This window comes from Selaginella moellendorffii, unplaced genomic scaffold (genome assembly GCF_000143415.4).
Source record: "Selaginella moellendorffii unplaced genomic scaffold, v1.0 SELMOscaffold_7, whole genome shotgun sequence".
NCBI lineage: Eukaryota > Viridiplantae > Streptophyta > Lycopodiopsida > Selaginellales > Selaginellaceae > Selaginella > Selaginella moellendorffii.
The window spans coordinates 3361841-3373391 of record NW_003314268.1 but is presented as its reverse complement, the minus strand read 5'-3'; positions in this window follow the sequence as shown (position 1 = coordinate 3373391).

Genomic DNA, 11551 nt, shown 5'->3' with positions numbered 1-11551 from the left:
GGAAGCAGAGGTAGAAGTAGAGGGACGAAGAGGTACGGATGTGAGAGGAACGGAGGAAACATAAGGAAGTATGAGACAAGGGGGAGAAGCCTCAAAGTCACACTTGGCATGATTGCGCTGCAACCAATCCATACCAAGAATGAGGTCAAAAGCTTGACTCGGCACCACCCGCAACGACTGCAACTTAAGCTCGAGATCGCCCACACGCACAACCAGGTCTGCCTCATCCCGTGCACATGCATGTGTACGGCCGTTGCCATAAAGAATGAAAACTGGTTCCGCCGCACGACGCAAGTGTAGACGACAACGTGTGGTAACAGGTCGAGCAATAGAAGATAAACTCGAACCTGTATCAACCAACACGGAGAGAATAATAGGAGACCTCTTGTTATAAAGATGAGCTTGGAAAGTAAACACTGGATGAACTGGTGCCGAGTGAACCCCTTGATGATACTCCCGAAAGAAAGATGGAGGGGTCACTGACTTATTCGCGCAAGGTCCCTCCATTACTCGCGCGACTCCTTGTTTCCCGGATTCATCTCGGTGTCCAAACCTTCCACTACAGCAGCACCAACGGGACGTTGTTGACGCCAAGGTCTCCACCCAGGAAATGGAGGTCGCCAATCCGGAAAGCGCCGACAACGCTGATAAGTATGACCAACTTCATCACACGCCCAGCAACGAACATCACGGCCACGACCACGTCCTCGTCCTTGTCCTTGGACTCGAGTAGCAGCAGCATCAACCTCCATGGGAACAGGACCATCACTCATAGAAAGTGGAGTGGAAGGACGTGCAGCGAGAAGTGGAAGAGGCAACGTCTCATAACGTTGTGCCAAGCGAAGAGCATCGTCAAGGGTGGCAGGAGCAAGTGCATGCACAAGGCCGACAAGATCTTGACGAAGTGCTAGCCACAACATTCCTAGCCTTATCCGCTCTGACATATTGGACTCCACACGAAGCAAAAGACTTTGGAAACGAACGCCAAATTGCATCACCGACTCAGATGGTGTAGCGCATTGGATATACTGTCACCGTGGATCCTTGGAACCTTGGGGGATAAATGGGGATAAAATAGCCACTAAGGGCTCTCTCATCAAGCAATTGCCCCTTTTCCAGTTGGCTTAAGGGGAGAGAGATAAGGTGCACTACAGTTGGTATCAGAGGAAATGGCACGAGTTCGATTCCCATTGATTAATGGCTACTTAAAAATATAATATACCCTTGAGCAAGGTATATTCCTACCCTTAAAATTTGAAATCGTATGTATTGGGCATCCATGCGTACGTCCTTCCTATTGTGTGGAGTATCCACGGACGAAGGTATCCACCGTGGGACTGCGGTACGGGTGGATGACTAGTTGCTTCACATGGAATAGCTAGTCTACACAATGGAAGGATTGGTAGATTTAGATGGCCCTTGGCGAAGACGATGCAATTGTTGGAAGGCATATTCACAATTGTCGGCATGTCCGAAGGCACGTTTGAAGACGTCTGGAAGAACACTCCAATCCTCACGAGTGGCCGCACCCAATCCATTATACCACTGCAACGCCGTCCCTTGGAGACACGTGGGAAACTCACGTAAATGTCGAGCATCATCCCAAGAATGATATGTGGCAATCACCGTGAAGTGATCGAACCAATGGTACACATCATCCCCGGGATTCCCACGAAAGAACTCCGGCCGAACGCGAGGATTGGCACCAAGAGCAGGAGGGGCAATCACCGTGAAGTGATCGAACCAATGGTACACATCATCCCCGGGATTCCCACGAAAGAACTCCGGCCGAACGCGAGGATTGGCACCAAGAGCAGGAGGAGTTGGACCACGTGCCGTGAATGCCGCCATCAATTGAGTTTGGTTGTTCAATTGCAAGCGCATAGTATCAAGCAATTGGACCAACTGCTGCTCGAGAGTCAAAGGAGGAGATTGTTGATCTGCCATGGAGACGAATGAAAAAGAAAGAGCAAAAGAAGAGAAATGACAAAAAGCTAGAAGGAAATGGTAGATCTAGACAATGCAAAAAGCTAGATCTAAACCAAAATCTTGAAAGGAAAGAACAAAAAGAAGGAAATGGAAAAAGCTAGATCGAGACAATGCAAAAGCTAGATCTAAACCAAAATCCCAAATCTAAGCACTCCTTAGGGACAATCAAAGGTGCTCCTCACCTCCACCAATGTGAGTGGTTGGAATATGGAAAGGGAATATAGAAATGTGCATATCAATTAGCCCAAAAACCTTAGTTTATATACAGGAGCGAGTGGTCCGGATTGAAACTAATCCGACGGCTACCAAAATCCCACTATGTTAATATTAGTATACGGCATCGTAGCCGTACACTTGGCCCTCACAACTTATTTATATTTTCTAAATATTGAAAAGGTTAGAAATAATAATTTATCTATAATAATTGTTATATTCTCATTTTTATAAGATTGCTCTAACTTGCAATCTAAATTTTTATGGTTATAAGATTGCTCTAAGCTACCAAAAAAAATGTTAGAAATAACAATTTGCATTAGTACCTTTAAAATGGACTTGGCTCTTGCTTAAACAATATGACTTCGATTGTGTCGTGAATATGACTTTGGGTATCGAAAGTTACCTGTAGGCCTATTGGTTTAAATAGTCATTGCCACACTCTCTCATAAACTTTTTTTGGATTGGACTGAAGGTAGTGCGAATGCAAGCTTAAGGTTTAGTCAAAAAATGAAACCGAAAAGAGAATTATCAAGGACGAAGGATCAAACATGTAAATCATTTTCTTTACTAGGAGAAATGATTTGCAACAAAGTGTGACTCATTAATGCGTTTACGAAGTTGCTTAGTTAAACAATGATCAACCCTAAAATGGTTGATGGTGAGGTTAGTTTACTTACATGTAGTAGCATTGTAGTAATTTTGACTAGATTCTCAAAAATAATCCATTATGCTAAGTTTGAGTTGAAACCTTGTTTCCTTGAGTTTGTCCATTGAGGTGTTAGAAAAAGAGTTGTAGCATTCATTTGCTATAGCTTGTTAGTTGATTCGTTAGCACTTGGAGTAGATTGTTGGATGAAGAAGGTATATAATTGAGGCATTGACATCACCAGCACTTGTGTTAGTGAAAGTGGTATTATTATTTCAAGTGATGAGGAATTTTCTTAGAACTTGATTTTTCATGTTATTTTTCTTGTTAGTGTTTTAACTTTACATTAGATCTTGAAGGTGGTTGAAGAAAAGTGTTAGTGCAATGTGGATATCTAAAAATATAGTCTTCATGATCAAGCCTTAAATGTTCATTTTGCATTTTGTAGATATTGGTGTTAGACATCGGAAAATAGGCAAAGATGTTTGATGCTTAGATATATAGTTGGGTCATGACAATTGGTGTTGAGGTGAACATATGTGAAATTGTTAGTAAAAAGAAGTTGATTGAGCCTTGAAAGTTTATATTCTTAAACTTAGAGCCAATCTTTCTCTAGGATGGAAAATTTCCACAAATTTTCTTAAGTTTTTCTAATGGTTGATTTGTTGATCACTTTACCCGGGTTGAAGCTAACTTTGGTTGGCTTAAACCTTAGTAGGCAATTTGTATGATGCAACTCAAAAGGGATGCAGACTTTTGGGGCTAAGGTAATTGAGTTGGATAGAATTTGGAGTTAGTGTAGGAAAGTGTCTATTGTGCTTTTCTAAAAAAGTGTCCCTTATGCCTTTCTTTTAGCATTATGCTTGGTGGTAAATTGCACTTTGCATTTCATTAGACTTTCTGAGAGTAATGAGCTTTCACTAATCTTGATTTAGTCTTGGTGGCTCTACACTTTGGCCAAGGATGGTGATATCCAATTTAGTTGTTTGAAGTTGGGATATTAGTACCTATACTATAGTTTTGTCTATAAGGAGGTTATGTACCAATATGAGTCCATCTCATGGTCTACACTTTAATTTTGACTAGGTGTTAATCATGCAAAGCTAACCTCTTTAAAGTATACTCAGAGCTACTAGCTAGACACATTAATGAGCTTATTGTGATTAAGTTGGATTCGAGTGGTTATTTAAGTTTGTGCTTGTCTATAAACCTTTATCTCGCATCTAGGGTATTAATTCATATTGGACAAGTATATGACTTGATGACATGAGTTTAGTGTTTGGGTTTCATGAAGGCAAGTTGAAAAGTGATTGTTGGTTGCTCTATGACTAGTGGTTACTTATAAACTTTGTCAAGAACTATTTGACACTTACTTCACTCGATGATGATTTAACAGTGATGGGCTTGCTTTACCAGATGGTGTTGCGGAGGATCATGTTGTTAGACTTACATGGTTTCTCCATGTTAGGATGTCAATTTTACATTTGACAATGTCATTTGGTTATGTTTAGTCCGTGGTGTTAGATTTTATTGAGTCTTGGATGTAATGATTCACTCCTTGATGATGTGTTATCTGTAACTAAGTATTATTGAAGGATTAGTCTCAGATACTGAGTAAAGTATCTTTGACTTTGGTTAGCTTGATTGTTAAAGGGCTTTGAGTGGTGATTCACTTTTGCTTTCTTTTAACTTTGTTTCGGTGTTGATGGCATTGAAGTGATGCTTTGTTGTTAACAATATTAATATTAAGATTTGAGTGAAATGAGATGTCTTTCCATAGGATTGATATTGAGTTTCATTACTCTTGATAAAGATAGCGTTGATGATTTTGTTGTAGTTTTGTGTTATTGGCATTTATGCATTTGCTACTTAATAACTATATTGACATTCAAATGAACTGAGTGATAAGTTGAGTTAGTTGTGTTGTAAATGAGATTGTTTAGTAGGGGTTGAGCTTTAGTTTTTCCCTGAAAAGTGATTTAGTCATGAACTATACTAGTTTTACAAGAGGAAAAGTTAATGATTGATATTGGAATGTTTGATTTTTTAAGTTAAATTTGATATTAAAGTTAGTATTTAATCATTGGTGATGATTGACTATCATCTAAGATAGTTGATTATTTTTGTCAAAAAGTTTTGTTTGATTATTGTTGATGTAGAATGATTTGCCGTTTTTTGGGATGGTAGATTGCTTTTTCAATGATGATTATGCATCTCTTCATTAATGGAATGATTAATGATTTTTTGTGATAGTTAATTATTCTCTTTGATAGCATATGGCTTTTTGCAATACCACATGTTTTTTGTGGTTTGTTCTAGTTTAGTCTCTTGGGTTTGAGATATCGATAGAATATTGCTAACACTTGCTTGAGCAACTCTAATTCCTTGATATTATTGACCAAAATCTATTTAGATTGACTGGTGCGATAGTTGGCATGAACGAGTGTTTGTTGGTTTTACTATATTCATTCTATTCTATTGATTATTACTCGAGTTAGATTTGATAAATTCAAATATTATTTCCTACATATGATACATTTACGAGCATTTTATTTGTCAGTTAATGATACTTTGTGTTCTTTGAGTTATCTTACATAAGTTGTTTAGCATGCTATTTAAAATTTTTGATAGTTAAGTTTTATCATTAAGTTTTCTTGATGATACACTTGCTATTGAATTTTTTTGGATAATGAATCCTATGTTTTCCAACTATAATGATCTTGGTGGTTCCTATACTCTAATACTCATTTATCGGATGATAACTTACTTAGAATACTTTCGTGTTCTAAACTAAGCTTTATTCACTGATAATTAACTTTCTAAGATATCATTGTCTATGATTTTTATATTGTCCATTTATTGATCTTTGAGTTTAGGCTAGTATAAGCAAACTGACTTCAACACTTTGTGTGTATGGTGAAATCTTTAGTCATGGGGTAATTACTGTCGATTGGTCACATCACCCGCCTCTTTGTCGATGTTTTTTACTCTATTAAAAGGGCATGGCTGTGTAAACAACTCTAACTGCCTATTTACAATAGTCTATCTAAACCTTACTGACAGATTTGGTTTTTTTGCTTATGAGGGTTTTCTCTGGCTTTACTCTCTATGTCCCTGCGAGCAGGGGCGTATCACACTTTTATAAGCTAGGTGACACCTAGAGCAACAAGGGTGGCTGACTCTATTGGGCATTTCCTTGTCAGCAATGGTTGGAAGGTGTTTGAGTTGGTAGTGCATCTGTGTTAGATAAAGAGGTTACCTTTAACTCATTTAAGTTGGTGCATTTCTCACATAGTGTAAATACCGTAAACTTTTTCTGGAGTTGTTTCCTTGGCAGTGTTTTAGACTTGAGTATACATCAATGAGGACGTCGATCTTCCCTAAGGGGGGAAAGTGTTGTGAATGTGACTTCGAGTATCGAAAGTTACATGTCAACCAATCTTTATGAACACTCTTCTTTACTGCCACAACAGTAGAAGGCTGGTATTGCTAGACCCTTTATTAGTCCCTTTTATTCAAGTGTTAGTAAACTGGGCTTTGCCTTTGTACTTGGCTAGATGAGCATCAGGACGGAATTCCTAAGTGTCTATTTGGCCATACATACATGGCCCATCTTTTTAGTTCTCTTTTGCTCTGTTTTGCATTAGTGTAGCGCACGTGGTTTTGACCCTTTATCCTATGGTGATTTACCATAGGATAACACCACGAAGCGGAACCTAAACCCTCTTTGTGCCACGTGACAAATGCCACGTGTCATATGCCACGTGTCCATGCCACATGTCCATAGGAACCCGAGGTTCAGGGCCTTGGGCCACTGAACGAACGAACGGTGCCAAACTCCCAAGCATGGAGCCAAGGAGTGATGGAACCGAACCATGGAGCAACTCCCGAGCATACAGCCCAAGGAGCGAAGGGACAAGGGCCCGGAGTGACTTGGAACAGTCCTGGAGCAACCAGCATCCCAATGCCAGGACCAGCACGCAAAACGGAGCCAAACGGAGTCTGGCGCTATTTCAGCATACCGGTGGCCTAACGTGAGGATATGGGTACTCCACCAGCTAGCATGGAATGGAACTTGGGCTTAGACCCAAGCCGGACGCAGAACAAGGACAGGCACGCAAGCGGGAGCTAGACTATGCCTCAGGTTGGTCGGCCATGCCCGACCTACCCACTATCCCTACTATACATTTAGAACCCCCCATAGCCCCCCCCCTCTGAAGAACACACGCTTTGGGCTTTCACCCCAAGCTTCCCTTAGTATCAGGAGTTAGTCTCTAGGACAAGCTCGAAACTTACTAAATATGGAATGTCCCTAGATTGTGAATTTGGACATGGGACAAACACCATTGTGTTCAGGCCGATCTCTACATTCCGTAGATATGCCAAATGAGCAAATCTGGACACTTTCCATAATTAGCATTTAGGACCGAAATGAGACTAACACAAAAGGCATGATAGCGAGGGTGTTTGGTAGACACGGTAAGCTATCATGTAGCGATATTGAGGGACCAATCTCAATACGCGAGGGTTCTTGTCACTAGCCAGTGCAAGACATAACGAGACGGGAACTCCTTACCGGGCTAAATATGCTTAGCTAATAACACGTAGGAATTCCGTCCTTATGCTCGTCCGGTCTAAGTACACTCGAAATGCCCAGTTAACTCCACTAGCACAAGAGGGACTGATAAAGGGTCCAGCAATACCGACCTCCTGCCGTCGTGGCAGTAAGGTAAGAGTGTCCGTAAGGACTAGTCGACAGGTAACTTTCGATACCCGAAGTCAAATTTGCGACACTCTCCCCCCCTTGGGAAGATCGACATCCTCGTCGATGCATACTCGAGTCTAGAATACCGCCAAGGAAACAACTCCAGAAAAAGTTCACGGTACTCACACTATGTGAGAAATGCACCAACTTAAATGAGTTAGGGGGAACCTCTTTGTCTAACGCGGATGCGCTACCAGCTCAGACACCTTCCGGCGGTCGCCGACAAGGAAATGACCAACGAAGTCAGCCACCCTTGCTGCTCTGGGGGTCACCCAGCTACAAAAGTGTGATATGCCCCTGCCCGCAGGAACATAGAGAGAGAAGCCAGAGGCCACAACCCTCCTAAGCAAAGAAACCAAACCTGTCGGTAAGGTTTAGATAGACTACTGTAAACAGGCAGTTTAGAGTTGTTTACACGGTCACGCCCTTTCAACAAAATAAGGAACATCGACAGAGAGGCGGGTGATGTGACCAGTCGACAGTAGTTACCCCATGATTAGAGATTTCAACATGCACACAAAGTGCCGAAGCCAGTCTGCCTATACTGGCCCAAACTCAAAGATCAATAGATAGGGACTATATCAAAGTCATAAACAATGATATTTTAAAAATGTAATTATCAGTGAATAAAGCTTAGATGAGAACACAAAAGTATTCCAAGTAAGTTATCATCTGATAAACTAGTATTATAGTAGATAGGAACCACCAAGATCACTAACTTTGGAAAACATAGGATTCACCATCCAACAAAATTCAATAGCAAGTATATCATCAAGGAAACTCAATGATAAAACTTAACTACCGAATATGGTAGACAGTATGCCAAACAACTTACTAAAGATAACTCAAAGAACACAAAGTATCACTGACTAGCAAACAAAATGTTCGCGAATGTATCACCCAAAGGAAATAACATCCCAATCTATCAGAACTAACTCGAGTAATAATCAACAGAACAGAATGAATGCGGTAAGACCAACAAACACCCATTCATGCCAATTATCACACTAGCCAATCCGAATAGATCCCAGCCAACAACACCAAGGAACTCAAGTTGCCTAAGCAAGTGTTAGCAACATCCTATTGATGTCTCAAACCCAAGAGACCAATCCAGAGCAAACCACAAAGAACATGTGGTATTGCGAAAAGCCAAAAGCCATCAAAGAGAACAACCAACTATCATGAAAGATTGTCAATTAGCCCATCAATATAGTGATGTATAATCATCGTTGAAGAAAGAATCTACCATCCCGAAGAATAGCAAATAATTCCAAACCAACAATAATCAAGCAAAACTTGTGATAAGGACAATCAACTACCCCAGATGATAGTCAATCATCACCAATGATTGCCAGATGCAAAGCCAACTTCAACATCGAAGCTAATGAGCCAAAATGCCTTCCCCAACAACTTCTAACAAATGGAACAATGAGCATAAAACTCAAAGAACCAAAGCTCGAAGAAGCCTATAGCCAAGTCTTGCTTAATAATGATCACGAGTTAACTTCAATGCTAAAGAAGAAACCATGGTGCAACCCACAATGTCTTCTTCAACACATCCATAAGCCAAACTTCATAATGCCAAAGCTAATGAAGAGCATTTCTGCATCAATCCAAAAGCTAAGCACAATGGAGCTATGCTCAACAAGTAATCACTAAATGATCCTCCATGAATTCATCTATAGCAAGACGTAGCTCACGTCATAACAAGCAGAAGGGAATCATCAATGATCAATATAGTCCAATTCAAACCCAATAAAGATTTCAAACTTCCCAATATCGATCACTAACTCTTCCGCTTGTAGAGTTAGCATAGTTCACGACTGAATCACTTTTCAAGGAAAAGCCAAAGCTCAACCCCTACTAAATAATCTCGTCTAGAACACAACTAACTCAAACTTGCCACTCAGTTTGTTTGAACGTCAACACAGTTGCTAACTAGCAAATGCACGAATGCCAATAACACAAAGTTATGGCCAAATCATCAACACTATCTTCATCGAGAGCAATGAAACTCAATATCAATCCTAAGGATAGATATATCATCTCACATGAATCTCAACATCAATAATATCAATGACAAGGCATCACCTCAATGCCATCAACATCAGAACAAAGCTAAAAGAAAGCAAGAGTGTATCACCACTCAAGGCTCTCTAGCAACTAAACTAACCAAGGTCGAAGATACTTTACTCAGCATTCGAGACCAATCCTTCAGCAAAACTCAGTTACAGATAACACTTATTCAAGGAGTGAATCACCACATCCAAGACTCAATGAAATCCAACACCACAGACTAAACGTAACCAAATGATATCGACAAAGGTAGAGCCGATATGCCAACATGGAAAACCCATGTAAGTCTAACGACACGATCCTCCGCAATACCATCCGGTAAAGCAAGCCCATCACTGCTAAATCATCATCGAGCGAAGAAAGTATTAATAGTCTTTTGACAAAGTCTACAAACAATCACTAGTCGCAAAGCAACTAACAATCACTCTTTCAACTTGCCTTCACAAGACCCAAACACTAAACTCATGCCATTGAGTTATATACTTGTCTAATATCCCCAGTTTGAGATAAAGGTTCATGGACAAGCACAAACTAAATGACCACTCAAATCCAATTCAACCGCGATAAACTCACTAACACGTTTAGCCAATAGCTCTGAGCATGCCTTGAAGAGGCTAGCTATGCATGATCAACACTCAGTTGAAACTAAAGTGAAGACCATGAGATGGATCCATATCGGTACACAACCTCCTCATAGACAAAGCTATAGTATGGGTACCAACATCTCAACTTCAAACAACTAAGTTGGACATCACCATCCTTAGCCAAGGCACAAAGCCACCAAGACCAAGTCAAGATCAGTGAGAGCTCACTACTCTCATAGAGTCTAACAGAATGCAAGGTGCAACCTGCCACCAAGCATAACGCTACAAAAGAAAGGTACAAAGGTCACCTTTCTTAGAAAAGCGCAACGGCCACTTTTCTACATCAACTCCAGACTCTATCCAACCCAATTGCTTTAGCCCCAAAAGTCAGCATCCCTTTCGGGTTGCATCATACAAACTACTTACTAAAGTCTAAGCCAACCGAAGTCAACTCCAACCCCTTTACTAGTTTGTATTGGCTTTCGAAAACGGAATGGTTTTCGGACAAAATGATCAACAGATCAGCCATTGAGGAAGTCTAAGAAAATTTGTGGAAAATTTCCATCCTAGAGAAAGAATGACTCTCAGTCCAGGATTGCAAATTTTCAAGACTAAACCAACTTCCTCCTACTAACAACTTCACATAGGTTCACCTCAACACAGATTCTTATGATCCATAATATGCTTAAGCATCGAACATCTTTTTGCCCATATTTCCGATATCCAACTCTGACATTCGCAAAATGCAAAATGAACATTCAAGGCTTGATCACGAAGACCACATCTTCGGATATCCATATTGCACTAACACTCTTCTTCAATCACCTTCAAGATCCAATGTGAAGCCAAAACACTAACAAGAAAAATGACATAGAAAAATCAAGGTCCAAGGAAAATTCCTCATCACTTGAAATAACAATGCCACTTCCACTAACACAAGTGCTAGTGATGTCAATGCCTCAACCTCACACCTTCTCTATCCAACAGTCTACTCCAAGTGTTAACGGATCAACTAATGAGCTATAACAAATGAATGCTACAACCCTTTCCAACACCTTATGGACCAACTCAAAGAAACAAGGTACCAACTTAAGCTTAGCATAATGGATCACTATAGAGAATCCAGTCAAAGCTACTACAATGCTACTTCGTGCAAGTAGACTAGCTTCTCCATCAACCACTTTGGGGGTTGATCATCATTTATCCAAGCAACTTCATAAACACATTGCTCATTATCACATGGATATGATATATAATCACAATGACTTGATCATC